The sequence below is a fragment of the Empidonax traillii genome, unplaced genomic scaffold (assembly GCF_003031625.1).
Source record: "Empidonax traillii isolate 1590-97213 ecotype Southwest subspecies unplaced genomic scaffold, ASM303162v1 scaffold82:size1209730, whole genome shotgun sequence".
In the NCBI taxonomy this organism is placed as follows: domain Eukaryota; kingdom Metazoa; phylum Chordata; class Aves; order Passeriformes; family Tyrannidae; genus Empidonax; species Empidonax traillii.
Window position 1 is genome coordinate 487,482 of NW_020955275.1, and position 25,447 is coordinate 512,928.

Below are 25,447 nucleotides of genomic sequence, written 5' to 3' on the forward strand. Positions count from 1 at the left end.
TGAGACACAGTGTGCGCGGAACTGAGCCCACCCTTTAATCCTGAGGTTCATCTGCCGGGGCCAAGCACGCTTGGACGGTGGCAGTGAGGTCCTCAGGACGTAGATGGATTGCCTTATGGGCTAACGAGCTCCATCTGCCCGGGGAGGGGCCCCGACCGGGAATCGAACCCGGGTCTCTGCAGTGACAGTACAGTACCTTTACTCCCTAGACCACCAGGGGCTCCCAGAATTTCACAATAATGAAAGTATTTCTACCAAATAATTGCAGAACCAAGATGAAAAATGTTATTGAGAGTGTGTGAAGATCCATTTCACTATAAAGATGAATGGATAATGGCTAAGACGTACAATGACAAATTAAATGTGGAAAAAGTCCCAGGTTTTGCTTAATTTTTTAAACTTGTTTCTTAATTTCTCAGTTTCTCTGGCCATTTTACAGCATGTCATTTAATTACATGATGAGAAGTATTACTTGTTAGAAAGGACTGTGGAAAGTCAGAAGCCTAAGGCCATATGTGTGTCTCCTTTAACCAAGCCAGGCTACGACTACTTATTGCTGTGAAATACATCAAAATTTGTACAATGCCAGATATAAGTGTTTGACATTGCTGTAATACTGGCTTGCATGCCTGTGCTCAGAAGGTACAAGACTGAACAGACTATCAGCATTTGCTTGAAGACAGTGAGATAAGTTTTGCCAAAAAAACTACAATTTATCTTCTCTTACTGTGCCTCCTTCTCTCACATAACATGCATATGACTGTATTTTCATCGCTAAGAAAAACTGTCACCCATAGTGCTTGGTAAACTGAACAGATGAGCCAGTCACCCAGAGGGAGAGCTTGACTCTGAAATGGCCATAAATATATTTGCTAGGGAATGAATGGAATGCTGTTTCTACTGACCCGCCTCTCTTCTAAACAAGGCACACATGAAAGGTAAGGCCTGGAAATGGAAGACATATACTGTGCTTCTACCATTATGAGAATACAGCTGTTGCTCAAGAGCTATTATTATGTTTGTTCTATTCTCCCCCTGTGATCTACTTAAAACTCCTCTCACAGTCTCCACTGCCACTGTGACAGTGTCTTGTAACACAAAGAACACCTCTCATCCATTCAGTCTCTCCTCCTAAGATGTATCAATAATTAGATCGTGAACTACTTGGAATACCGTTTTGAAGATCCAATTAAAGAAATATCATTGCCCATCATTCCAGTAAGTACAGGATAACTAATTACATAGCTCAGTAGCACAGACTTAAAAAAAACCAAGAACAACAAAACAAACAAATAAACAAAAACAAAACAGACAACAAAACCAAAACCAACCAAACAAATAACAAAACAAAACAAAACAAAAAAAGGATGTGCATTTGTGTGTGTCTTCAGGTGTATGTGTGGGCCTGGCCAGGAAAACACTGCAAAAACAGGTGATTTTTGTCCCTTCGTGATGAGATTTCAGAGATTGCCTGGGCAGCTCTCAAACTACCAGACCACCACATAAACTTCTTCACAGACTCCCATGACATTTGTAGAGTGAGCAGGCTGTCCCATGCTGTTGTATCTTCCCCACTGAGCAAATATTTGATGTGTAACACATATGCGGGGTTTCGAAAACTTTTGGGATTTTGGTTTTTGCCTATGGGAGAATGGACCGCTGACTTCCAGCCACACCTAAGCAATGACCATGAGTGAAATGAGGTGCCAGCTGATGATGTTAAATACTACAGTGGTACACACATGCTATTATGGTGGCAAGGGAGGGAGCTATAGTGGTGAAAATTCATACCATTATGTCATCTGAAGGACGGGGGTTTGCTGCAGGTAGAAGTTGTTCCTGGGGCTCAGCTGCCACCAGAAGCTGTCTCTGCATGGCCAGTCAGAGCCCAAGCCCAGCAGAGCCAAGAGGGCAGCACCAGTGCCGAGGGAGGTGGCTGTTGCAATATTTGTCTTTGAAACAGGACACATGTAAATACTTTTTTGCTTGATGGAAACAGTTACTGAACTCCTCAGAATAACATGACAGTAAAAGTCATGGCTTCCAAGCATCTGGTAAGAAAATTAATATTAAAAGTATTATCTAAGGGGAGCTTGTGAAAAACACCAGAGAACCTAAAAGGAAAGGGGTATAAGCTTAGCTTTATAATCAGTAGTGTTGGCCAGAAAAAAAGACCCAAAAAGATATGATAAAGAAAGCCCACTGGGAAATCAGTTCTGGTTATTATTTAATTTCCTTTTGAAGTCATGTTATTCTTCTGAGCTTGAGAGACCTGGATGACCAGTAAGAACTACTTAAAAAAAAAAAAAAATTCTCATTTTTAAATAATGAAATAGACAAGCAGTAATTTCTAATGACATACACCTTTGGGGTTGCAGATTTTAGAGCTTATTATCCGTGGACCTCTCTACTAAGAAACAGGGAGGATACACAATTTTTTTCTTTGTTTTCATGCTTTTCCACCTTCTGATTATTTTTAATTTAGGTCTAAAATGTGGAAAGGAAAAAAAAATCCAAAAACTAGATCAAAGAGAAAGCCTAGATGAAATTATGCTGGAGGAGTCCAGGAGCAATTTGCTGCTCATTAGGAAAGATCTTCATACAGATCAAATAATAACACTGGAAATCCAAAGGGCAGCGTGGTATATCAGTGTTGAACTTTGAGCTAAAGAGTTGGTTTTACTGTGCTAATAAAGCTACACCACATGATACCTAATCTCATCAAAAACAAACCACTATCCCACTTTGCAGTCTGCAAAATTCCTTTGAGGAACCATATGCTGCTGCTGCTCTTCCAGCAGGTTATTTCCAGCGCATGAAAGTAACACTTGGTCAGAGGCTTAACCTCTATGTACCAGACCCCATTCACGTAGCTGTTCCTGCTACAGAATGGAGCTCCTAACCTGGCCTCTCTTAATTACTAGGCAACTATTACTCAACCTTCTCTTAAAGGCAAAATTACATGCCTATCAGGATTATTATTATTGTTATTATTACAAGCTTACTGACCATATCAACCCACTTCATCTATTATTTTCCATCATTGTTCTCTTTTTCTGAGCATAAATGCCAAGACAAGATTACCACTACAACTGAGTCAAATTTAATATAAATCAACTGTAATGGATAACTGGGACGGGTTATGTCCATGATGACTATAAGCAGGATTCAGTTTTGACTAATGCAAAGATTATGGATAGAGAGATGGAAAATATGAAGATATATCCACACTAATGAGCTTGGGTAGTGCAGATCATAGTAGTGCTAACAGATGCTACTGGTTGTTTAGTAACCTGAGGACAATTTAGGTCATATCCACCTCTTTACAGCCATGCTCTGCATCTGTTCACAAAACCTGGTCATATGCATCAAAAATAGTGAGTGCTGGTGACCAAATAAAGGTGATTTTGCTCTTAGTTTCTTGTCATGCCAGGCCCAAGTTCTATGTGATTAAGCTGAATACGGATGAAAGGAGTCCAGGCCACTTACAAAAGAGCCCTGGGGAAGGGACTGTGTATTCTGTAACTATACCTCAACTTCAGCTCTATTTATTAGATGCAGATGCCTAGTAGAGAGCCAAAATGTCTTTCCTAATTCATGCCTGTGCTTGTCTCTCCAGTTTTCTTTCTTTTTCAGTCCTTATATAGGTGCTCTGCAAGGTTGTCCTAGGGGAAGCTGTGTCAGCTGCTTTGGAAGTCTGTTTTCATATGGGCCCTTTCAGAGCCACAGGATCAGTTGGACACTGCTGTTTTGCTTTAACAGCTCTAAACTTTTTAAGTCTCTGAAAATTGGGCAGAATCTGACAAACTTTGACTCTTCAGCCCCACTCTGACTGAGCTGAAATGGCAGAAGGTCTTCAACTTAATACTGAAAGCACCCATTCTGAATAACAGAAGACTCAAACTATCTTCAGAAGCCAGTGTAGCTGTGCAAACTTTTAGGCATTTAGACCCATTGCTACTCCTTTATGCCTCATGAAAAACCAACCATGTTCTTAAACTGCACTTCCTTATGTCATCCTTCTCTCTAGGGCATTGTGGCTTACATACTGGAAATAGTGAAATACATTTTACCCACTTTAAAATTTCAAGAATATGGTCTTTAAAATCAAACATGTCTGAGCACTAATGTTTTGCTTAATTGAATCTCTCTGACATGTAGTCCCTTATGTCTCATGTGTTGCAAGTTCAGAAAAATTCACCTTGCTGTGAATACATTATTCCTTAAAAACACCAGGACAAAAACAAAAAGCCCCTTGTTCTGAGCTTGCTGTCATGTTTCATCTAATAATACTTTTCCCATTCATGCTTTTGTAATGTCAGGTTGCTTCTCAAATAGTTTGTTTCAAGCTCCAAGATGCCATTACTACATGTAAGAGATATTTCTTGGTAGGGCAAATTACTTGCTCTAAACTTTGATTCCTAAGTTAATATAGGAATACCCCTAACACACATACAGACATCTACTTGTACAAGTATACGTCACATTCAATTTTGATCAAAATCAAACCCAACCTTTGGCATTTTGAAGAGGAAAGAGTTACATTAATTTTAACACTCACTTCATTTAAAGAAGAAATTAACATTGCAAAAAAATAAAGTAAAATCTTGGGAAATACCAGAATCAAGGTTGTCAGAATAGAATACCTCCTCCATTTTAAGTATATGTGTTATGACAGCCTTCAAGTACATGATACTTTTACTCACAAAGAATGTTGACCACTCAGTAAACAAAAAGTAAATTCTTCCTTTAAGACCACCTATTCTATGTTTTGTTTTGACTTTAACTTTTTAGATAATGTGAACCCCCACGAACCTTGGTTTTCAACATACACAAGACTTGCTCACAACACAAGCATTTCTTTTCCACTAAATATTTTTTAATGAGTCTCTTTAACACAGGGCTAAACATTTTTAATCATTATTTACTTTGGGGACTGTTGTCACAAATTCCTGATGAGATTTAAGACTTTGTTGCACTTCTACATCAGTTTTTTGTTCCCAGTTTCTACTTGTTCCTTTATACTCCCCCAGACTTCATCCAGTGATTAGGGTGCCTGTGAAAATGTGAAAGAACTGGGAGTCTTCATCCCAGAGTAAATGTAAAAGTATTTGTCATATACCCACAGACTTTAAAGCAGACCTTTAAAGCTGAACTGCTTCCCAGTTCTGTGCCAGGTACGAGACTAATCTGGAAGCATTGAATGCCAAATCAAGGCTCAAGTATCCTTGGAAAACTTTCCATATGAGAGTCTTAATTCATGTTTCTCAAGATTAATTACTGTTATCAAATGCAGGCAGTTAACATGATTCATTCATAATTTCCAGTAATTTTAAGATGATAGAACTTTTTATCATAATTTTTTAAGCCAGCAAACAGCTTCTAGGAAGTTCATTCTCTGCATCTTCTCATGTTAAGATTGTACCACTTATTTTCTTTGCCATTCTTGTGATTATTTGAAGTGATCTGGTGTTACTCTTCTCTAAGATAGTTCAAAAAAAAAAGAAGAGTGTACTTCCTTTTCTCAGGGGCACTTGGCTGTTGGACTTTGGTTCTTATCGTGGATTGTAATCTTTCTACAACTCTTTGTTCTATTGAACTCCAGTAATAGATTCTGAAGACACTAGAAAGTCATTCACGTTAGCTTGTTGTTTATGTTTTTTTAACCTCCAAACCTGATATAACAGTAATAAGATAAAGTTTTGGAGTTAAAATTTTGTTTACATTTTCGTCCTTATTTGAGGGAGGATGGGGGTTACAGCACAACCAAGGATAGTATGTGGCCTACACTCACTATTCTCAAAAAACAGTCTTTTTGCAATTATGTTCTTCAAGAAACAAGGGATCCTGCTGTGGCTGTCAGTGGGATGCTTACATCTCAGCAACTGAAATTCAGATCTTGTCATAGAACCACATCTGACGTCTTTATTGACATAGGCAGGTATCAAAGCAAAAGGTGGCAAATTTTTTAAGGAGGCAGGTGGGCCTGCCTAGGGGATTAAGTAAAAATAGGAGAATTATGTGCAGTCCTTTAGCAGTATTACAGTCTTTCCAGAGGAGTTAAATTAAAATCAGAGGAGGACATCTAAAGATACAAGTAGCCATGAAAATGGGAAAATGGGAGCATTTTGTCTCTCCAAGCTTCTTCTCCATCTACCTAGCAGGTGGATCTACCTAGAGGTGCAGTGATACTAGGGACTTCAGCAAGATGGCTCCTCCAATTTTCTGTAACATGGAGAATGTGTTTCTTGAGCTGTAGCAAAATCGCAATAAATTTAGAGACTGTGTCATATAATGTGAAATTTTTCAGGTCCATGCACATTTCCACTTTATCTATGGACATCTTAATTGTAAAAGGGAAATAAAAAGATAAAAAAAAATTGTGGGGGATGAGAACAAATTAAATCATTAATTTTTAAAAGCTGTAAAAGAACAGAACACTTTGAATGATAACAAGTGCACTTTGCAAGTGTAGGGAAGAATTACACGAGCAGTACTTTGCCTTTTGAGACTATGAGCAGGGCTAATAAAGAGCAGGCTCATTTGTCAGGAAACAGCAGCAAATCGATTGTATGAGATCACTCAAACTGCTGCTCCCTTGCTAGGGAGCTGGATAGGACTGGGCAGCTGGTAGTTCACTAGCTAAACCCTGCTTGCTGGCAAGGTTTGTAAGGCTCATTTCCACAAGCCTGGGTAATCCCTTCCCCAAACACCCACCCAGGATGCTGTTTCCCATTTTTCTCCTCATCAGAGTCCTGTCGCAAAACAGACTCAATTTGAATCATACTGTGGGAGGGTGCAGAGCTCTCACAAATTCTTGGTTTTCGTAAAAGTACTCTAGGGTGACCTGGGCTGTCACTTCTCACATTCCCTCTCTCTAAGGATGCAAACTATCATAACAATGCACATCAGACTCTTGCATGAAGGAAGTCAGTAAAATCTGGTTATGAAATGGCAGGACTACCTCAAATGACTGCAAACAGGGATAGCTGAACACTCAGATGGATCTGTATCCTTGAGATAACAAATTGGGACAAACGGAAGCTATGCCAATCTAACCTTGAAATAACTGCACTCACCAGCAGATCTAAGTCTGTCCTACTGAGCCTAACAATACTGCCTAGACAATTTGACTTACAGGTGAAGGTAGCATCCATTCACAAATTTGAAAAACAAAAAACTAAAACCACACCAAAAACCTGCAACAATCAAACTATTCCTGAAGGAGGACAGTTACAAGCAAAATCACTGTTTGGGCTTGCCTGCATCTACTTCCCATTCCCACTGATTTAGTTGACCAGCCTTGTGGTGAGCAAGACAGCAAAGCAGAAACTGCTGGTTCTGCAGTACAAAAGTGGTGTAAATGGAAATGGCTTCTACAGTATTGCAAATATTCAGGCCAGATAGACTTGTGGTTCAAGGTATGGACAGGGATTAAAGTAAGAGCACACACTTTAATTCAGCAGTTTCTACTAGGCCTCAATGGAATTCACATTTCTATCTTCAACACTCCCACAGTTTTTGCCTATAACCCTTAATGTGTACACTGTAGCTTTCAAGTGCAAGCTCTTTGGAGGAATTGCCTGTTGTTACGTATACTGTGCAGTACTGGAGACAGTTAATTTGGATTGGGAACTATACCTGGTGACAGATTACGAATAATAATATTTTAATGAATAAATTATTTTCAATAATTGAAAGATTAACACTGTGCCCCATGTGGAAAAATGTACTGTGGAATTCCCAGCCTGTCTTACTGATTAGTTTATTATTATAGAGGGAATGGTTTCACGGTTTTTGAGGTTTCACAAATATTAGTGATTTCAAAGCGCTTGTTTTTTTCCCATACCTGTGGGGTACTATTCAAACATTATGGTCTTTTTTGAATCTACTTTTTTTCACCCCAGTTAAAAGAGAGCACACAAAAAACCCAATGCTTAAGAAGGTCAGTCTGACAAAAGTTGATTGTAGTACTTATAAAATATTTATTAAATATTTTATATTTGTAATTTTAAATGGTTTCTCATGTTCTCCTTCTTATTACATTAGCAAATTTCTAGAGTGACCAGGCTTTCATAGTAATTTCATAGTTTTCTATGGGCAGAAAGAATATGCATATTGATTTTAATTTCAGAATCTGAAAAGCCTAAGTAAACCAAATCGAACTTTGGGTTCTGAATTCAGCTTACAATTTTATTTCTTGTTCTAATTCTTTGCAGATCAATTCATCTTTATTAGGTAAAGGGAGTCACTGAAATTGAGCTTCCTAAGGAAATTTAGGTTGTCACAGAGGATTCATTTAACCTTATAAAGGAAACCTCATCCATGGGTATTACTCCTAAGCTTTCTGTTACAAATAAATAATTATTTGTATGAGTACCATAATTAAACACTGGACAAAAGCAGTGCTTTTGAAGAATAAAATAGGATTGTAAAATATATTTTGTTTTTTAGTTTGTGTGAATGGTGGGTTGACTTTAGCAGAACACCAGGTGCCCACCAAGCCTCTCTATCACTCCTCCTCCTCAGCTGCACAGGGGAGAGAGAACAGCATGGAAAACAACTAGTAGGTTGGGATAAGGCAGTTTAATAAAGCAAAAGTGAAAGGTTATGCATGTGCAAGCAAAGAGGGAAAAAAAAAAGGGATTTTATTCTCTATTTTCCATTGACAAGCACTCATTAGTGTTAATCTGGAAGTCAAACCCTTTAAATAATGAATGTCCTCCCTCACTCCTCCTTTTCTTAGTTTTTATATCTGAGCTGACACCATACGGTATGGAATATCCCTCTAGTCAGTTTGGGTCAGCTGGTCTAGTTATGTCCCCTCCCAGGATCTTGCCCACCCCCCAGCCTACTGGTGGGGATGGAATGTTGGAGGAACTTCCCTGATGCTGGTGTGCAAGCGCTGCTCAGCAGTAGCCCAAAACACTGGTGTGCTATCAACACCTTTCTACAGATACAAGTACAAAGCACAGCACCGTGAGGGCTGCTATGAGCCAGTCCCAAAAGAGTGTACCATCCTTTGCAGCTTTCTCTTATGGGCTCTCTCTGAAACTTTTCGCAATGGGCTGTTTTTCTTTTATATGTATTTACCAAGATAGAGCACCCTCAGCCTGGATCTTCAGATAAAACATTGATATTCCTTGCAAATTTTATCTTTGATATCAGAGTTCTGCATAAAATGTAGTCACTCCTGTGAAAACCTTTTTCATTAACCAAACCTTCTGTCAAAATTTTCAGAGCAATTTAAAATGTTTCCACCATTTTTTGGGTGATAGCAAGAGCCTTAATCATTCACGGGGCTTTTTCCTACCTTAAGTTTCTATGACTCCATTATGCAATGCAAACAAGACAAAAAAACATTTCCCAGATATTTTTTCTCTTTTTTTTGATCAATACCATAATATTCCATATTGGAATGAAGCTGCATGATAATGAGTCTGTATGTAGTTTCAATCCTGCAAGTAATGCAGGCAGACAAGCACAAAGCTCAGCATGGACTTAATAACTTTGGGGTAGCCTGTAATGCACTTCAAGATGCAGTGTGTCTGTAATTTTGGATTCTGCATGGTGCTTTGTAGAAAAATCACACAAGAAAGACAAATGGAGTGGGGATAATTCCATAATTGGTACAAATCGTAACACCACCAGCCTTGACTCAGCAAATGGAGCTGCACTAGCATTGATCAATTGTCAAGAGAGATTTTTTTGTCTTTGTCAACTTCTCTGTCAGTGAAGACTTCATTTAATGCTTTACTGATTAGCAGTGGTTGTGTTTACAAACAATAACGTGCCTAAGCACACTGGACTTCATATGAAGTTACTAATGGATCTACAGTAAAAATAGCTCCAATACTCCTCAAAAGTAAATACTCAAGCTACTTCAGGCATGGAAAGGGGTATTGTAGAAAGACAGTTCTATACACATTAAATGTGGAAACACATAGATTCAATTCAAATATTGAAACAATGTCAGTTAGAGACTGCAGGGATATTGACTTCTCACTCAGAACCTAGAAAGTCCAAATATTCACCCTTTCATCTCTGAAAAGTACTAAACTCCACAAAGCAGCCTTTAAATTGTGACTTTTCTCTATTTTTCCTGAGCCATATGTGAGCCTCATGCAAAGTTTTAAGAAGCTCTCTTTTCCCCATCCCTCCCTTCCTTCCCTACCTTTGCTGCACTTCTACAAGGCAAATTTGCTGGGGTGATCCTTTCTCAGAAAAACACTCAGCATTAAAAGAAGGGGAAAAAAGATCAAATAATAAAAGGTCAGATCACTGAGAGGGCAGTAGCAGTAGCAGCAATGAAAAGAAATTGTAAAAGATGCAATCATCTTACCATTCATTTTTGCTTCCTGCTGCCCTCAGTGGTTTCTGAAGTGGACAGCAGTTAAGTGACAGCTTTCCTGTCTTCCAAGTGCCTTTGGCTTACAGGCACAGGGTTTTTCACAAGTGCTGCACATTTAAGCTTATTCAGAAAACTTCTTTTGTAGGAAATAAGCCTAAGTGAAAAGCAGTTGAGATTTCCAGAGACTTATGAGATCCCCTGTGGCCAACTGCGGGGCAGAGCCATGATGGGGAACAAAAAAGAGCACCAGTCTGGATTGTCTTGGTGTTGTAAACCAAGTAAGTGAGGGGTAGAAGACCCCACTGGCTTTGAATAATATACATGCATCACCTCTGGCAGAGATGATGTGATAAATGTAAGTGGTCTTGCATTCTATCAAGATCTGGCACTATCTCATCAGTTTAATTAACCACTGGGGGAAATTCTACAACACTGCTCAAATTATAAAGTAATGGGTCCATCAGGCACAATTAGAGCCCAGCTGAAACACTGTAGTTTCCTTGAAAACCATTCAAGTAAACAATTGTGGGTCCTGGATGGGGCTCCTTTTCTAATTAGTCCACAGAGAACTGAAGTATTAGCTTTTCCTCAACAAGGCATTTCCTAATGTGCAAAAGTGTTTTACTTGTGCTTCAAGGCTTGCTGGTAATGAAAGGTTTTCATATAAGTATCCATTCTATCACCATAGTACCCTCCTAGAAATGCTTCTCCCTGTATGCCAAGCTGCGGTGCCATGACATCATTCCCAAAGGTACCACATGTGACATGATGTAATGGCATCAGGGATAAAAAAGTGCTCGCGGTGACATGATCTTCCATAAAGCATGTCTTTGGTAACAAGAGAATTTATGGGAAAGGTTACCCAGCTACTTCACTGAAGGAGGATGGAGTTTGGTGACAGCAAATTACATTCTATTTATGTGATTTTTGGGTATTAGCATGTACCTAAAAGTAGGAGAATGTCTATTTGTTTGGAAATTTGATGCATAAATACCTTTAATTTAATATCAGTATTTAAATGTTTGATCTCAACTTTTGAGCATAAAAAAGAGCTAACTAGTTCTGTTAATGGCATTTAACTCAGTGGTGGTGGAAAGCACACTTGAATAGAGTCTTATAAAATATGCATATTTTACATACACAACACACAACCAGATCAACCTCCCTGGACAAAGAAAGCCTTGGTCCTGTAGGACCCCAAGTCTCAAAATATGAGCTCACCTAAGGGTTTTACTTAAAAATATACAAGGCTACAAAAATTTACCCACTGTATTATTGGAAGACTCCTCAGTTTTTTGCAAAGCCTTAAGAGAGAGTGCAAAGGAGAAAAGCTGCACACATTTTCTCAGGAGGTACTTTTACTGCTAAACTTTAGAAAATAAGACATCTTGGCAAAAGTTTAAAGTGTAACATTCAAAATAAAGCATTCCACAAAGCACTGACATGCTAGGTGTGGCTTAGGGCACCACCTCACCTTTCTGAAATTTGACCTGTGCCTTCCCCCCAATACACACACACATGAGTTGGTCCAAGCCAATAGTTAATACAACAATCCAGTATCTCACAGGTGCTTTTACAAGAGTACAAAAATCATAGAGTCATAGAATTGTTACAGTTGGAAAAGACCTCTTAAGATCACCAAGTCTAGCCATTGATGATTGGAGCCCTCTGTTTCTATTCTCATTCTCTCCAGTTTTCACTGAACATTTTAATCACATTAATCTAAACATTTATTCAAAAATGAGCAACTTTTAACTCCCGTTTTCCACATGTGCAAGCTGATGCAGCAGAGACATGCCTATTCAAACTCCTATATGAGGTCAGTTCTGGAAAAATAGAAGTCATGGCTCTTTTCAGCAAGAAGTAGACATAAGTGGTGCCTCTCTCCTCAGTCACAAATCAACAAAGTGAAAGTTTCTCTAACTGTGTTTTCTAATACTGAGGTTAAATTTCTGGGGTGATGCAGAAGAGTTTGAGACCTAAGGACGGCTGATGGGAAGAAATTCTTTCATGTCATATTATTTATGTGCTTCTTGTCCAGCTAGTGTCAAATATGCCTACATATGTGTTGTCTTCTAAAAAGGACAGTATACATCTGAGTAGACTGAGAGTCCTCTTTTATGCTTACAAAAACATAGTTCTGTGTTGGTAAAGATGAAAACACTGATACACAGCTCTCTCTCTTTTGGTCAGCACAGTCTGGGCATGAAACATAAGTGGACTGTCACCTCAATAGACAAACCAGCAAAACCTGCACTTCTTGCTTGTCAAGGCTGGACCCCATTCATAGGATGCCACCACATCTCACATACTCCTCCTTGTACTGACACAGGGCTTTTGGTTTCATAGAATCATAGAATATCTTGAGTTGAAAGTCACCCACTAATTCAGCTCCTGGCCTTGCACAGGACAACCCAAGAATTCCACCATGTGCCTGAGAACATTGCCCAAATTCTTCTTGAGCCCTGGTAGGCTTGGTGCTATGAGCACTCCCCTGGGGAGGCTGCTCTAGTGCTCAACCACACTCTGAAGAATTTTCTGAGTTCTGAAGAAGTTTCTGAAGCTATACAATATTCTTTGTGCCTCAGAAATAATAATTTAGGATACAGAAACAATTATTTTCTAAGTGGAACAGAATGATAGAGTTAACAAAATGGCTTGGATTGAAAGGGACCTTAAAAGCCATCCATTTCCAATCCTGCTGCCATGGAATGTCACCCACTAGGTCAGGTTGTTTAGGGTCCCATCCAACCTGGTCCTTAACACTGCCAGGGTTGGGGCATCCACAGCTTCTCTGAGAAATCTATGCCAGTGCTTCACTACCCTCTGGAAAAAGAATTTCTTCCTGCCACCTAATCTAAATTTCTCTCTCCTCTATTAGTTTAAAACCATTCACCCTTTGTCCTATTACTCCATGCCCTTGTAAAAAGTCACTCTTTCTCTTTTTTATAAGCTCCCTTAAAATACTGAAAGGCTGCAATGAGGTCTCTTGAAGCCTTCTCTTCTTCACACTGGACACTGTTTTCTCAGGTTGTCTTCACAGAAGTGACATTCCATCATTTTGTTTATGACTCTTCTCTGAACCTGCTCCAACAGGTCCATATCCTTATTGTGCAAAACATCCCAGACATTGATGCAGTACCCAGGGTGGGGTCTTACAAGGGCAGAGCTGAGAGGCAGAAGGTGCAAAGTCATATCACTTTTTAGTCTATAATAGTAGACTAACATTAAGTTTAATAGACTTTTTATAATCCCAGAAATTCTCAGACTACATTCAGGCTAATAATTACATCAGAGCTATGAGTTTATTGGCTCCTACTGGATTCCTTAAATGAATTGGTTGTGCCAGTGAAATACAGTACAATTTCCTGCTGCTCTCCTTCAGTAGTACCTTAGATCACCTTGTATAGCCCAGCTTTCAACAGCGATCAAGGGTGGAAACTGAATTTTCTCTGACTGATTATAATCACAAATTATAGCATGCAACATCCTAAATTCTCATTGACATAAATATTCAGTTCTTTAATTTTGCAAATTCCTCCTTAATCAGAGCAAGTTACTGATGTTGGTCTGAAAGTAACAAAGCTATCATTACTGCAGCTATTTTGTAAGGTACATGATTTAAGCTGGTGTGCTCAGTCCAGCTACTGCTGAATCCTGCTGGGCAATTTCAGAAGGACCAACTGAAACTTGACAGATAGAGCTAATCCCTGATGGCTAAAGAGCCCATCACTGTAAATAAGGAGCAGGCTGCTTTTCCTCTGGTAAGAGGACTTTTGGTGTAAGTGTTGTTAATCCAACAGACTGCACCAAATGCAGATGAAAAGAATCTCTCCAAAGGAAAAAAAAATCCTCCTTTTGCACTCTTAATGTTTCTCAATAAAGAATGCTTTTCCTTTTTTTTTTTTTTTTCATGCCTGCCACTGTTTGCAACAGCACTGACTATATTGTGCTGTGATATCTTAGAATGAAGCCAGCTGGGGAGCGTTTCTCAACAGTATTTCGCCCTCCCTCCCCTGAAGCTCTCATGCATCGCATTCTCCTGAGCTTTAAGCCGGAAATTAGGTTGGAAGAGCAGTAAGGCTGAGACATAATCATCTGAGTATCATAAACATCCCCATACTGTGTTCTTTGTGTGTGAAAATAAAAGTCCCTGCTCCTGCTTAGCCTCCCCCTAGTTTTTACGTGAAGACTAATGATATCTGAGAAAGAAATCCACCCTTTTTTTTCCTTTATTGGCAAGATTTCTTACCCCCTGCGGTTGAATCTCTTCTCCCTAGACAAGTGGTCTTGAAAATCTCCCGTCTCCAGGCGTGCTTTTGATGACCCATTCTTGCAATTCCTTGTATCCTCGAGATGCTTGTCCCCAGTGTCAGGCAGAATGCTATTGATACATCCTGGGCTTTAATGTGTTATTCATATTTCTCTGAGTTCATCAGTCTCTCAGCTTGTTATTCTCACTCTTCCCCAGAATAATAGACCTTAGTGAGGCAATTTGTGCTCAGCTTCTGCAGCGTATGCAAGTAACATATTCTATTCAAATATATTACAGAAAAAATAGCAACTACCTCTAATCACCTTTCCTCCAGGGATTTAAAGCACAATAACACTCTGTACTCACTTAGCTGTTTTTTAAATAATACTTTCTAATGCTGAATTGCTCAGATGCTCCCTTCAAAACAACACTTTTCCTTCCATGGTCTGGCTTTAACTCCTGATGGAGATTGACTTGTGATCATGTCTCACCAGTGTAAATATGGAATTATGAATCTAATGTCAACAGAGTCACAGTGGAATAAGAAAGCAGAGCGACAAGACCCTTTTGTGTGGTACGTAAAACTGCTTTTATCTACACTTTAATGATACCATAATGATGTCTCCTTGTACACTGACATAGTTCTACACAGGACTGGTTTTTCACAGACAAGAAAGTTAATTTAAAGCACTAAAGGATTATAATAAAGTATTTTCCAGGGCAGGCTGCCCTAGCAAAACCCAAATCAAATGCTCTAGTTTTGTCTGATTTCACTGCACAGGAGGAATGGAATTTTTTCCTGCTGTGTTGTCTGTTCAGCGCAGTGTGCAGACCTGCATTCATCCTCTCATGCATACATGAGATCAAGTATCCTGAGGCAGGAAGAGAATAAAAAATTGTATATTGAAAGTTCTTCAGCCTTCATCTTCTGCTGGATAGCATCTCAAGTACCAAAAAAAGTACATCAAAAGATATTATTTAGAGATATTTTCATTTTTATATTTTATGTAACAGGAAAAAATATTTAAGAAACCGTAATTGACAGACTTATGTCTGCATTATCCATGATACATAAATGTTGCAGGTTCTCCAGCTATGCTCCATGAAAATATAAAATAAATTTTTCTTATTTTAATTTCAGAACTTAGAGACTGAAATACATTGGATTCAGATGAAAAAAAAAGAGATCTATTTAAGTTAACACTTCCATTCAAAGGTTTTAGAACAAAACTGACTAACAAAATGACTAGCTATCCTTGCTTTATTTCACAGTAAATGCAATCTTTTCTCTGTTTATATTGCTTTTGTATAAAGAGTGCACTGGATTTATTTGTTAATTTGTGACAATTTTTCATAAGTTACACACAGGATAACAGCAGAGAGGAACTGCTTATGGTACATAGGTCCTGCATCAGCTTCTCAGTTACTGTTCCCTGACACAATTCACAGTCCAAGGAAACATTACAGCTTGTCATCTCTATGCCACCTGCTGAATAGGTAATTTATCTGATGAACATGGGCAGGTTTGATTTTTAGGGTCTTGGTTAACAACTGTGCATCTTTTTAGGTTTGCCATGCTACAGCTCCATAGTTTACATGGCCCAATGGGAAACGTTATAAATGTTATACTCACAATTTCTCATGATGTCGCTGCACTTCATGAGTTCAGAGAAGTTTTCTCAGGTTTGCACTTGCAAGTCAGCTGCACCATGTCAGAAACAACAGTGCAAGTGCTGACCTTAACCTGCGTTTAAAATATGTACATAAGAAGGAGATTTAATGCCACAGGAGTGAAGAGTTAATGTTTGAAAGTAAACCAGAGGAGTAAAATCAGGTTTTAGTTCTTCCAGTCCAGCCATGAGAAATGGTTACCTTGGGATTTTTGAGGGTGTGATAATCTTTGCTCTGTCAACTAGTTTCTTAGTGGTGTGGCAGATAGAGAATGTTCAGTGTGAAAACTGTACAAGTCCTCTCTGACATCTTATTTGGGGGTGAAATCCTACAGAAAAGAGCAATACACAGCCAAGATCTGTTATCTCTGTTCCTACCACTCCCTCTTGTTTTCAGGGTCTGACAGCTTAGCTCCATGTATAATTCTGTTGTGAATCTCTGTACACAAGATGTTTACATCATAAACAGCAGAGAATTTCTGAAGGACACTCTCCAGGTACATCCAAGCTCAAGAATGTTTTTATTCTGAAACCTGGTACCTACAAAGATGTCTGTGAATCTTCAAATGCCATAGAAATGATAATATAAATAACATGGTGCTACTGTTATTGTTATGCCCTATAGACTTTACCTGCAAAAGTAACTCTGAGAAAGAGAACCATCAATATTTCAATACCAAGCACAAAAGGAAGGCAAACTTGTAAGATTTAATAAATAGACAGAGATGTAAACATAGATTTTCACAAAAAAATAGACTGTGGATGTAAAAAAGAATCCACATATAAAATTCAGAAGTTCATGGCTTCTATAATTCACTTAGCACCTTGAAGAATTTGCATCAGGACCTGCCACAGGATTTTCATATGTCATTCTATTATTATGTCAACATATACAGTATTTCATAGAAATGGAACAGATTTTCTGTGGACTGAGTAAAATACTGCAGAGATATTTCTTGCAGAAATATATCTATAGACTTTGATGAGTCATTAAAACAAAGTAAAATCTGCTATTAGAGTAATTTCCCCCCCGCCCCCTCTTTTTTTTTTTTTTATGAAGGTCAGTCAGAATCACATAATGAGCAAAGGAAGATATATAAGTTTCAACAAAATATTACCCTGTTGGTTATGCCATGAAGAAAGCAACAAAGCTGGTGATAGCTGGTGACATGTCCTATGAGATGGAGCAGAGGACTTTGGGTTTGTCTTGTTTAGAGACAGTGAGGCTGACAGGCAACCTCACTGCTCTCTATAGCTTCCTGAGAAGGGGAAGTGGAGTGGTAGATGCTGAGCCCTTCTCCCTGAGATCCAGTGATAGCACATGTGGGAATGGCTCAAAGTTTCATCAGGGTGGGTTTGGACCTTTGAACTTGACATTTGGAAGCTTTCCCTTACTGGGAGGGTAGTCAAATGCTGCAATAGGCTTCCTAAATAAGTGGACAATGCCTCAAGAACATCAGTATTTAAGAGACATTTGAACAATGCCCTAAATAACACTCTTTAACTTTAGGTCAGCCATGAAGTGGTCAGGCAGTTGGACTGGGTGATCACTGTGGGTCCTTCCAACTAAACTATTCTAGTCTAGTCTAATCTAGTATAGTCTAGTCTGCTCTGCATGAGGACTTTCTATTGTCCTCAATTTTATATTTTGATTATCAATAACATAGTTTCTCCTTTCACATATTTTTATGTAAGTTAGTTTCTAAGGTCACTTTGATTCCTCACAAAGATTTAAAAAAAAAAAAAAGTTACAAATATAAGCTCTGATGCCAAGAGGTTATTGGAAAACGAAAGAGAGATTTAAAAGCAAAGCAAAAGATAAACAGTGTTGGGTGGTATTGCATTTCACTTACTACATGAACCAAAATTTAACTAGATGTTCAAGATGATGCAGAATTAAGTACATCTTTTGTATTGAAGTGTATTGGCAGTGTGGCTTTGTAAGTCAAAGTTTCTACGTAGATTGAACGCTTGTGTTGTGGACAAACACGTCAACCAGATGTCATTGAAACGCAGGTGCATCAAATACAGATGCATCAGGTTGTTTTCTGTCTGTAAGTGTTGCAAACTGCTTTGGGGTCACTGTTGTCTCTTTCCTTGCAGCCACAGCCAGAGGTCCCACTGCTTGCATCTCTGCTGCATGTCCCATGGGTTTCCATCTGAAAAACTTGGCTAAGTGACTTGCTCTGCTGGGAAGCACGGTTACCCAAAACTAGAGGACAGTGATTTTTTTTCTTTAGTCTGGAAATGGACACTATTAACTAACTGTACACCAAAACATGAAACAAACTTAGAAGACCTTTGACTTTGGTTTGGCAGAGAGGGGACACAAAGTGTCCAAGGTACAGTGATAATTCCATTATTATATCCATTTTCCCAAATGGACTGTAGTTTTCAAAGCACAATGCAAGATTTCAAGACAATGTACTATCCTTTCCTGTTTTCTTATTAACAACATTTTCTTTGCAAAAAGAGAAAGTACAACAAAAACAAACTTTTTTTTCCTGTTTTTTTTTTTTTTGGTGCCAGCCATTGTGCATGTCTTTATAAAATTTATGGTTTGAAAGAAAATAAAAGCTGTGTTACTGTAATCATAGTAATCTGAAAAAATCAATAAGAACACAATTATAATAATAAAAGCCCTTTCAAATTCAATGAGATACAACTGGTAGGGTAAGCATTGTTTCTTAAAAATTAAGGATTTTTTTCTCCTTTTTACAAGAGTAATATGGTTTGGAAAGGTTGTACTAGCTATCTTTATTCTGTAACAGGATTAGAAAGAACTCAGTTTAACATAATTAGTAGGCATGCTAAGGAAATAAAGAAGAGTAATGCTCAAGTTTATGGCATTATGAATACATTTGAACTTTTTATGCTGTAAATCTGGTAGGCTTACCCTGACTTGCAGCATTTTTCTGCTAAGTAAACAGAAATTTTATATTGACTGAAGTGTGATGAAAAATTAGAATCTTCATTTTGCCAAAATATGAGTGACACAATGATACTGTGAAATTTTAACAATATCCAGACTTGGTCGAGATACTGCATGAGGCCTTTCAAATGTGGTGGATTGCTGTGCCTAAGGGACTTCAATACAGTAAATATGGGGAAGTGAAGATATTTGGTACAGAAGCTTATAGGACAGGGACTTGCAGGCCCTGCTGTTCCACAGTGTGATGACCTTAGAAACTTCCATACCAACATGAAAAGAAAATGTCATCTATTATGTGAATCAACTTTGCAACAGTATATTAGAACGGATCAATGTGTTTCTCTACATTTCAGCATGCTGTCATGGTTTGCTTACATATGGTGTTGGGAGATGCCCATAAAATCAAAGGGGTTTTATTATTTCATGCTCTATTCATTTTCAATGAATTGTGTTTTCGTTAAATGCCTTGCAGAACATACTGACATATTCTCCCATGTTACTGGTTTTTGGTAGTGTACCACCTACACGTTATAGAGACAGACCAGGATCTTACTGTGTTGTGGTCTATTGAAACATAGAACAAGCAATTCCCTGACCTTGAGTGTCTAACAAACAACGTTTTCTTTCAGTGTTTGAGTTCCCATGTGCATCCTTCAATGGCTAGAAAAATTTATACTGTCTGAAGACTGTTTTACTGAAGGCTTTATTAGGATCCTTCTCTTCTTGCAGGCTTGTTTGCACAAAATTAATACGATACTACCAACTTTTGAGATACAACTCTCTGACAAATTTGATCTGACTGAAACTGAGGAGGTTGTTCAAAGTTTGTTGGTGAGACACTAATCCAGAATCAGTGAGCATAGCTACTATAGCCTCCTTCATTTAGGAACTGAGGTTATCACACCTGCCTCTTGCAAGGAGTGTACTGTTTGAAAAACAGCAACAGTCTTTGGCTGGTGAGGGTGCTCAAAAAGACAGCTCTGAAGAACTGGTCAGGGAATAGGAAGGTTGTTACAACTATGTGAGTATTCCCTCTGCTAGAAAATTGTCATGAGAATTATGGAGGCATTTGAAGGAGGATAATGAGGTTCACAGGTGTTTGTAGGATGATTCTAGGTGGGCTGTTTTTGGTATTTTTTTAATTTACACTGAATATAATATGAGAAACAAGTACTGCTGCTACAAATTTGTTTGTTGCTGCGTTTAAATTGATAATGGTTACTGTTCTTAGGTGAATCAATTAATCTTTCAAAAACCCTTATTAAAAAGGAAAAATTTGGATTATTCCAATGAGAAACATAAAAATATGTAAGCTTTTCTGAACAAATCCTTTATTTTCAGCCATCACATATCTAGAGCAAAATAGAGCATACTCAAAACTTCTTTTACATTTACATTACAATATACTTCAAAACAAGCACAGATAACTGAAAGCATGGACAGAATTTTATGCATTGTTTAACATCTAACCTTAAAATATAAGATGCCTTGATGAAATGATTCTGAAATAAATTTCAGCATTTATGGCTCCTAGAATTCCTAAAATACCGCAGTGAATGATCAAAGCTTCAGAGACAGGGAGATACAGAGTTCAATAAGAATGAGACTGAGAACAAAAATTAGGAATGTGCATAAGAATAAAATTAAGAGCAAGAATAAGCATGAGAACAAGAAATAAAGCAATATCTTTTTCCACCATTTTTCACCTCTTGTAGCTGAGAATTAATCAGAAGTCAGTATTTATATTTCAAGTTCTGAAGAGTCTTTGATCAGTCCAGTGAAATTAATGGGAGGAAGAACTGCTGATAAATTATAAACATTATTTTGTCTAGCTACTATGTAAGTAGATTTCCAGGGAAAGGCTTAGCTGGGCCCTTTTATGTAATGGGTGTGTAAACAGTTTTCCCTGTAGGGAAGGCATATGGCAATAAGTGATTTTGTCCTAATCACAGCAATTTCTCTTCATTCCTACTTGCAGTTTTTCCTTCATGCCTTAATGTCTTCAAATCTTTCTGTTTTCACTAGTAGAATGGATGGATTCCGGACATGTTACACAGCTGAAGATAGAGACTGCTATGCTGCCATTTCATAGTCCACAGTAGTTTTATCATTCGCTGTACTAGGAAAAGAATCAATCCCTCTGTCTGAGAACCACTTTATTTTGAATTTGAGTTTTAAAAAAGAAATTAAAAAACCCCCTTCACAACCTTAAAACATATGAATCGTTTACTGCTACTTGTGGGGAGGAGGGAGAACTCATTTTAAAAGTTGTTTGCTAAAAGACGTGAACTCAGAAACAGTCAGCCCTGGTAACTCACTTATGCTTTTCACAGAATAAAATATTTTGACATTTCTATGGTTTAAATGAGAGCAGCTGAGAGCTGTTCACAGGCAATTCAAACTCTAGTGAGCAAGTCACTGTAGGCTGGCAAGAATTCATACCAGTATCTTAACCTGTCAATTACCCTGTCAGGCCATCCTCCAGTTCCTTCTGTGGGTGTGAAGATGGAAAAAAAAAGCACAACCAGAATGTGCATGGGTTTTTCTACCCCTGAAGGGCTTTTCAGAATATTCTGGTCCTGCCAAACAGTGGCTAGAGCCAGTCACAGTCTGTCTTCCTTCTATCCTGCTCCTTGTTGCCAGTGGACAGTGCTTCAGCACTGGAATGTCGGACACAGCCATGCCTGCAACTCACCTGCCAGTGTTGAATTAATATTATCTGGCCAACCCTGTTGTAGAAGGTTACATACAAAGGTACAAGGGAAAACTGCAACTTGGGTTGATACAGATATCTGCAAACCATATGGCATCCTCTACTGAGGTTTGACTGGGTGCCCACATTTGTCCTCTTGTTTTGGAAATCCCACCATCAACCTTTTGCACTGGTCCCACATTTATGTGATGCCAGAGAAACAGAGTGGGAAAGAGATGGCACAAAGTACAGAGATATTGTTGTGTAAATAAGAAAAATCTAGAATGGTTTTGCAAAAAAAACTCCAACCTCTCCAAAAATGGGATAGCTTGCAGGAAAGGGGAAGAAAAGGTAATTTTATACAGAAGGAACACTGCTTTCATAAAAGGAGAAATGAAAAGGGAGACTTTTTAACTGGGTGGGGTGGAAGAGAATTTCAAACTGAGAAGAAAACAAAATTGACTGATGCTGAGATGCCAGATTGGAAAGGAAAAGGAAGTATATGGGAAAGAATACAGAGCACAGAAGAGAGATAGGTGAATGAAAAAATGGGGCAGATAGATGTGGCAGCATAAGAAATTTAGACATCAAAATGAAGGGAAATGACAGAGAAACAGAAGAGGGAAAAAGGAGCTGAATGAGGAACAGTGGGGCAAAAATGTCAGGATGAAGAAAATGAAATGGAAGATAGGCAAAGACTGAAAGCTAATGAGGCAGCTAAAGTAAACAACTTTGGGATGGAATAAATTTAATTTTATTTTCTTTTACTGCAGATTTGCTATTCTTTGATACTTTATAAAGATTTATGGGGTAAATAGCACCTTGTAGGTCACATCTGCCTTGTTAAGGTATAGAAGGTACACAGAAAAGGAACAAGGTGGTTGACACAAACTTAAAAATAATTTTGAGGACAAGGGTTTTTCCGAGATGCTAAAATACTATTATTATTATTATTATTATTATTATTATTAATATTACTACTACTACTATTATTATATAGTGGGTAGTAAATTAAAGGAATGTGGCATAAATTAACAGCCATGATAGGTTGTTGCTGATAAAAAAAAATGAGATTTGCAAGAAGGATTTTAGAGAGTAGAGGAATAGCTTTTTGATTGAATGGCTAAAGAGTCTGTATTACATGAATAAAAGTGTGAGGGTAAAAGCTTCACGTGAAGACAGAGAAGCACTGTGTAGCAGAGCTGTGTATGTAAACAGAAAATTAGAAAAAAAAAAAAAGGATTTCTGAGGAGAAAAACAAATCAGAGGGTAGAACAAGTAACATGTTGAGTGGACTGGAATGAAGGCAGGTGGGATGGCTAATGCCCAGTGCTTCTGCACACAAGTATGAATTGGGAGAGGAGTGGCTGGGGTTCATCTCTGGAGCAAAGAATCTAGAGCTGTTGGTTGGCAGCAGGCTCACTGAGAGTCAGCAGTGTGCTAGGGCAGCCAAGAGGGCAAACTACATCTTGTGGTGCCTCAGACACAGCACAGCCAGAGAGCCAAAGGTGGTGATGGTCCCACTGTATTGAGTGTTGGTGGGGCCTGGACTGAGTGCTATGTGTGGTGCTGGGCCCCACAATTTAAGAAGGATGTGAAAGTCTTATGTCTTATAAGGAGCATCTGAACACTGGGTTTGTCTTGTTTGGAGAAAAGCAGACTGATGGGCAACCTCATTGCTCTCTGCAGCTTCCTGAGGAGAGGAAGTGGAGAAAGAGGTGCTGAGCTCTTCTCTCTGGGATCCAGTGACTGGACCTGTGTGAATGGCTCAAAGCTGCGTCAAGGGAAGTTCAGATTTGACGTTAGGAAACATTTTTTTACTAAAATGGTGACCAAACAGTGGAGCAGGCTTCCTGGAGTGATGGCTGATGCTGCATTGTGCTTATTTTGTCTGGGATAGAGTTAATTTTCTCCATAGGAACTATTATGGAGCTGGTTTGGATTTGTACTGGAAACAGGGTTGATAACACAGGGATATTTTTGTTACTGCTGAGCAGCGCTTACACAGAGCCAATGCCTGTGCTGTTCCTCACTCCACCAGCAAGTAGATTGGGGGTGCACAAGGTGCTGGGAGGGGACACAGCCAGCACAGCTGACCCCAAATGACCCAAGGGATATCCTGTACCATACGGCATCACGCTCAGCACATAAACTGTGGAGAAGAAGGAGGAGGGAGAAGACATTCTGACTTTCGCCTTCCAGTAACAGTTATGTTGATGGGGCTCTGCTCTCCTGGAGGTGGCTGAACACCTACTTGCACATGGTATGTGGTGAATTGTTTTGTTTTGCTTGCGTGTGCAGCTTTTGCTTTACCTGTTGAACAACTGTCTTTATGTCAACCCATGAATCTTCTCAGTTTTAGTTTTTTGATTCTCTCCTCCATCACACAGGGGCAGAGTCAGTGAGTGACTGTGGGGTGCTTAGCAGCTGACAGGGGTTAAACCACAACAACTAAGTTTGTCAGTTTTAATATTTTGTCAGCCCTGAATCGTTTAGTCAGTTGGACTAGTAGATCACTGTAGATAGCATCCAGCCAAAATGGCTCTATTCTATTCTATTCTATTGCCAATGGAATGGAATTCAACCCCACTTTCCTCTTGCAGATTTACCTTATTTGTAGGCAAGTACGTTGTCCATGCAATGAACTCAAACTCATCCATTCCTATTTATACTATCTAAGTCAATTCAATTTTGGAAATAACACTTTTATACAACCCAGGCAAAATAAGTCCCTAGCAAGACTCTGAATTAAATAGTATTCAAATAATGACAAAAAATTATTTAGGTTCTAACTGTTGCTGACACTATTTCTGAAAATTGTTGACCAGGGTTCTACAGCCAGTAGGAAGGTAAAAATTAGGATATAGAAGGTAAAAACTAGGGTATAGAAGAATTTTGTCATCACACCAGGATCGAAGTTAACTAAATTTAAAAATTAGACCATGTTAAGAAACAGCATTTCTCTTTAAAACAGAAATAAAGCTTTAAAATAGAATAAAACAGGTAAGTTAAAAGAAAAATCTTTATCACTTTAACTAAAATATATGCACATATTTGAGTGCAAGTAGAAAGCAGAAATTAAATCCTGTAGCTTAAGAGTCAAATGTATAAGATAATTTCTTTTTATTTTGTTTTTCCCAAACAAGCTGCCTTTGATCCGGTGTCAGAGTAGAAGTCTCTCAAAAGAACATCAAAGCAGACACAAACCTTTTTTAGAAGTAACTAGACGTTCCCACCTGAAAAGGTTAGTGAGGTCTAACACACCAAAAGTTAGCAAAAATCTGTGTCTTCTTAATAATTATGATGTGCTTAAGAGAAAAAAGGAAGCATTTTTAGTGTTCCTACCATTCCTCAGGACATAGCTGAGTAAGGATTTTTACAAACATTAAAGAACAAAGGAAAAAACTCTCTATTGCTCACTGTCTTGGTGCTGTTTCAAAACTTGAGGAGTAAAAAGAGTTCCAAGAGAGATATCTCCTTAAACTTTCATGGGTTTTCAAAAAGTGACCATCAGTTTCCTTAAGGGTAATTTAGTTTAGGAACCAAA

At 38.5% G+C, this 25,447-nt stretch overlaps 1 protein-coding gene across 4 annotated transcripts in view; it reads right to left on the bottom strand.

The window, feature by feature from the left end:
• The window catches only part of LINGO2 (leucine rich repeat and Ig domain containing 2), a 477,776-nt gene that overhangs the window by 51,017 nt on the left and 401,312 nt on the right, over positions 1 to 25,447 (bottom strand). Inside the window, exon 1 of one of the 4 annotated variants that reach the window (XM_027881023.1) lies at positions 14,604 to 14,708. The exons of the other annotated variants lie outside the window; for them this stretch is intronic. The gene's annotated coding sequence lies outside the window, so the exon portion shown is untranslated. Of the gene's footprint in view, positions 1 to 14,603; positions 14,709 to 25,447 lie in introns of those variants that run through there. 4 annotated transcript variants of the gene reach the window in all.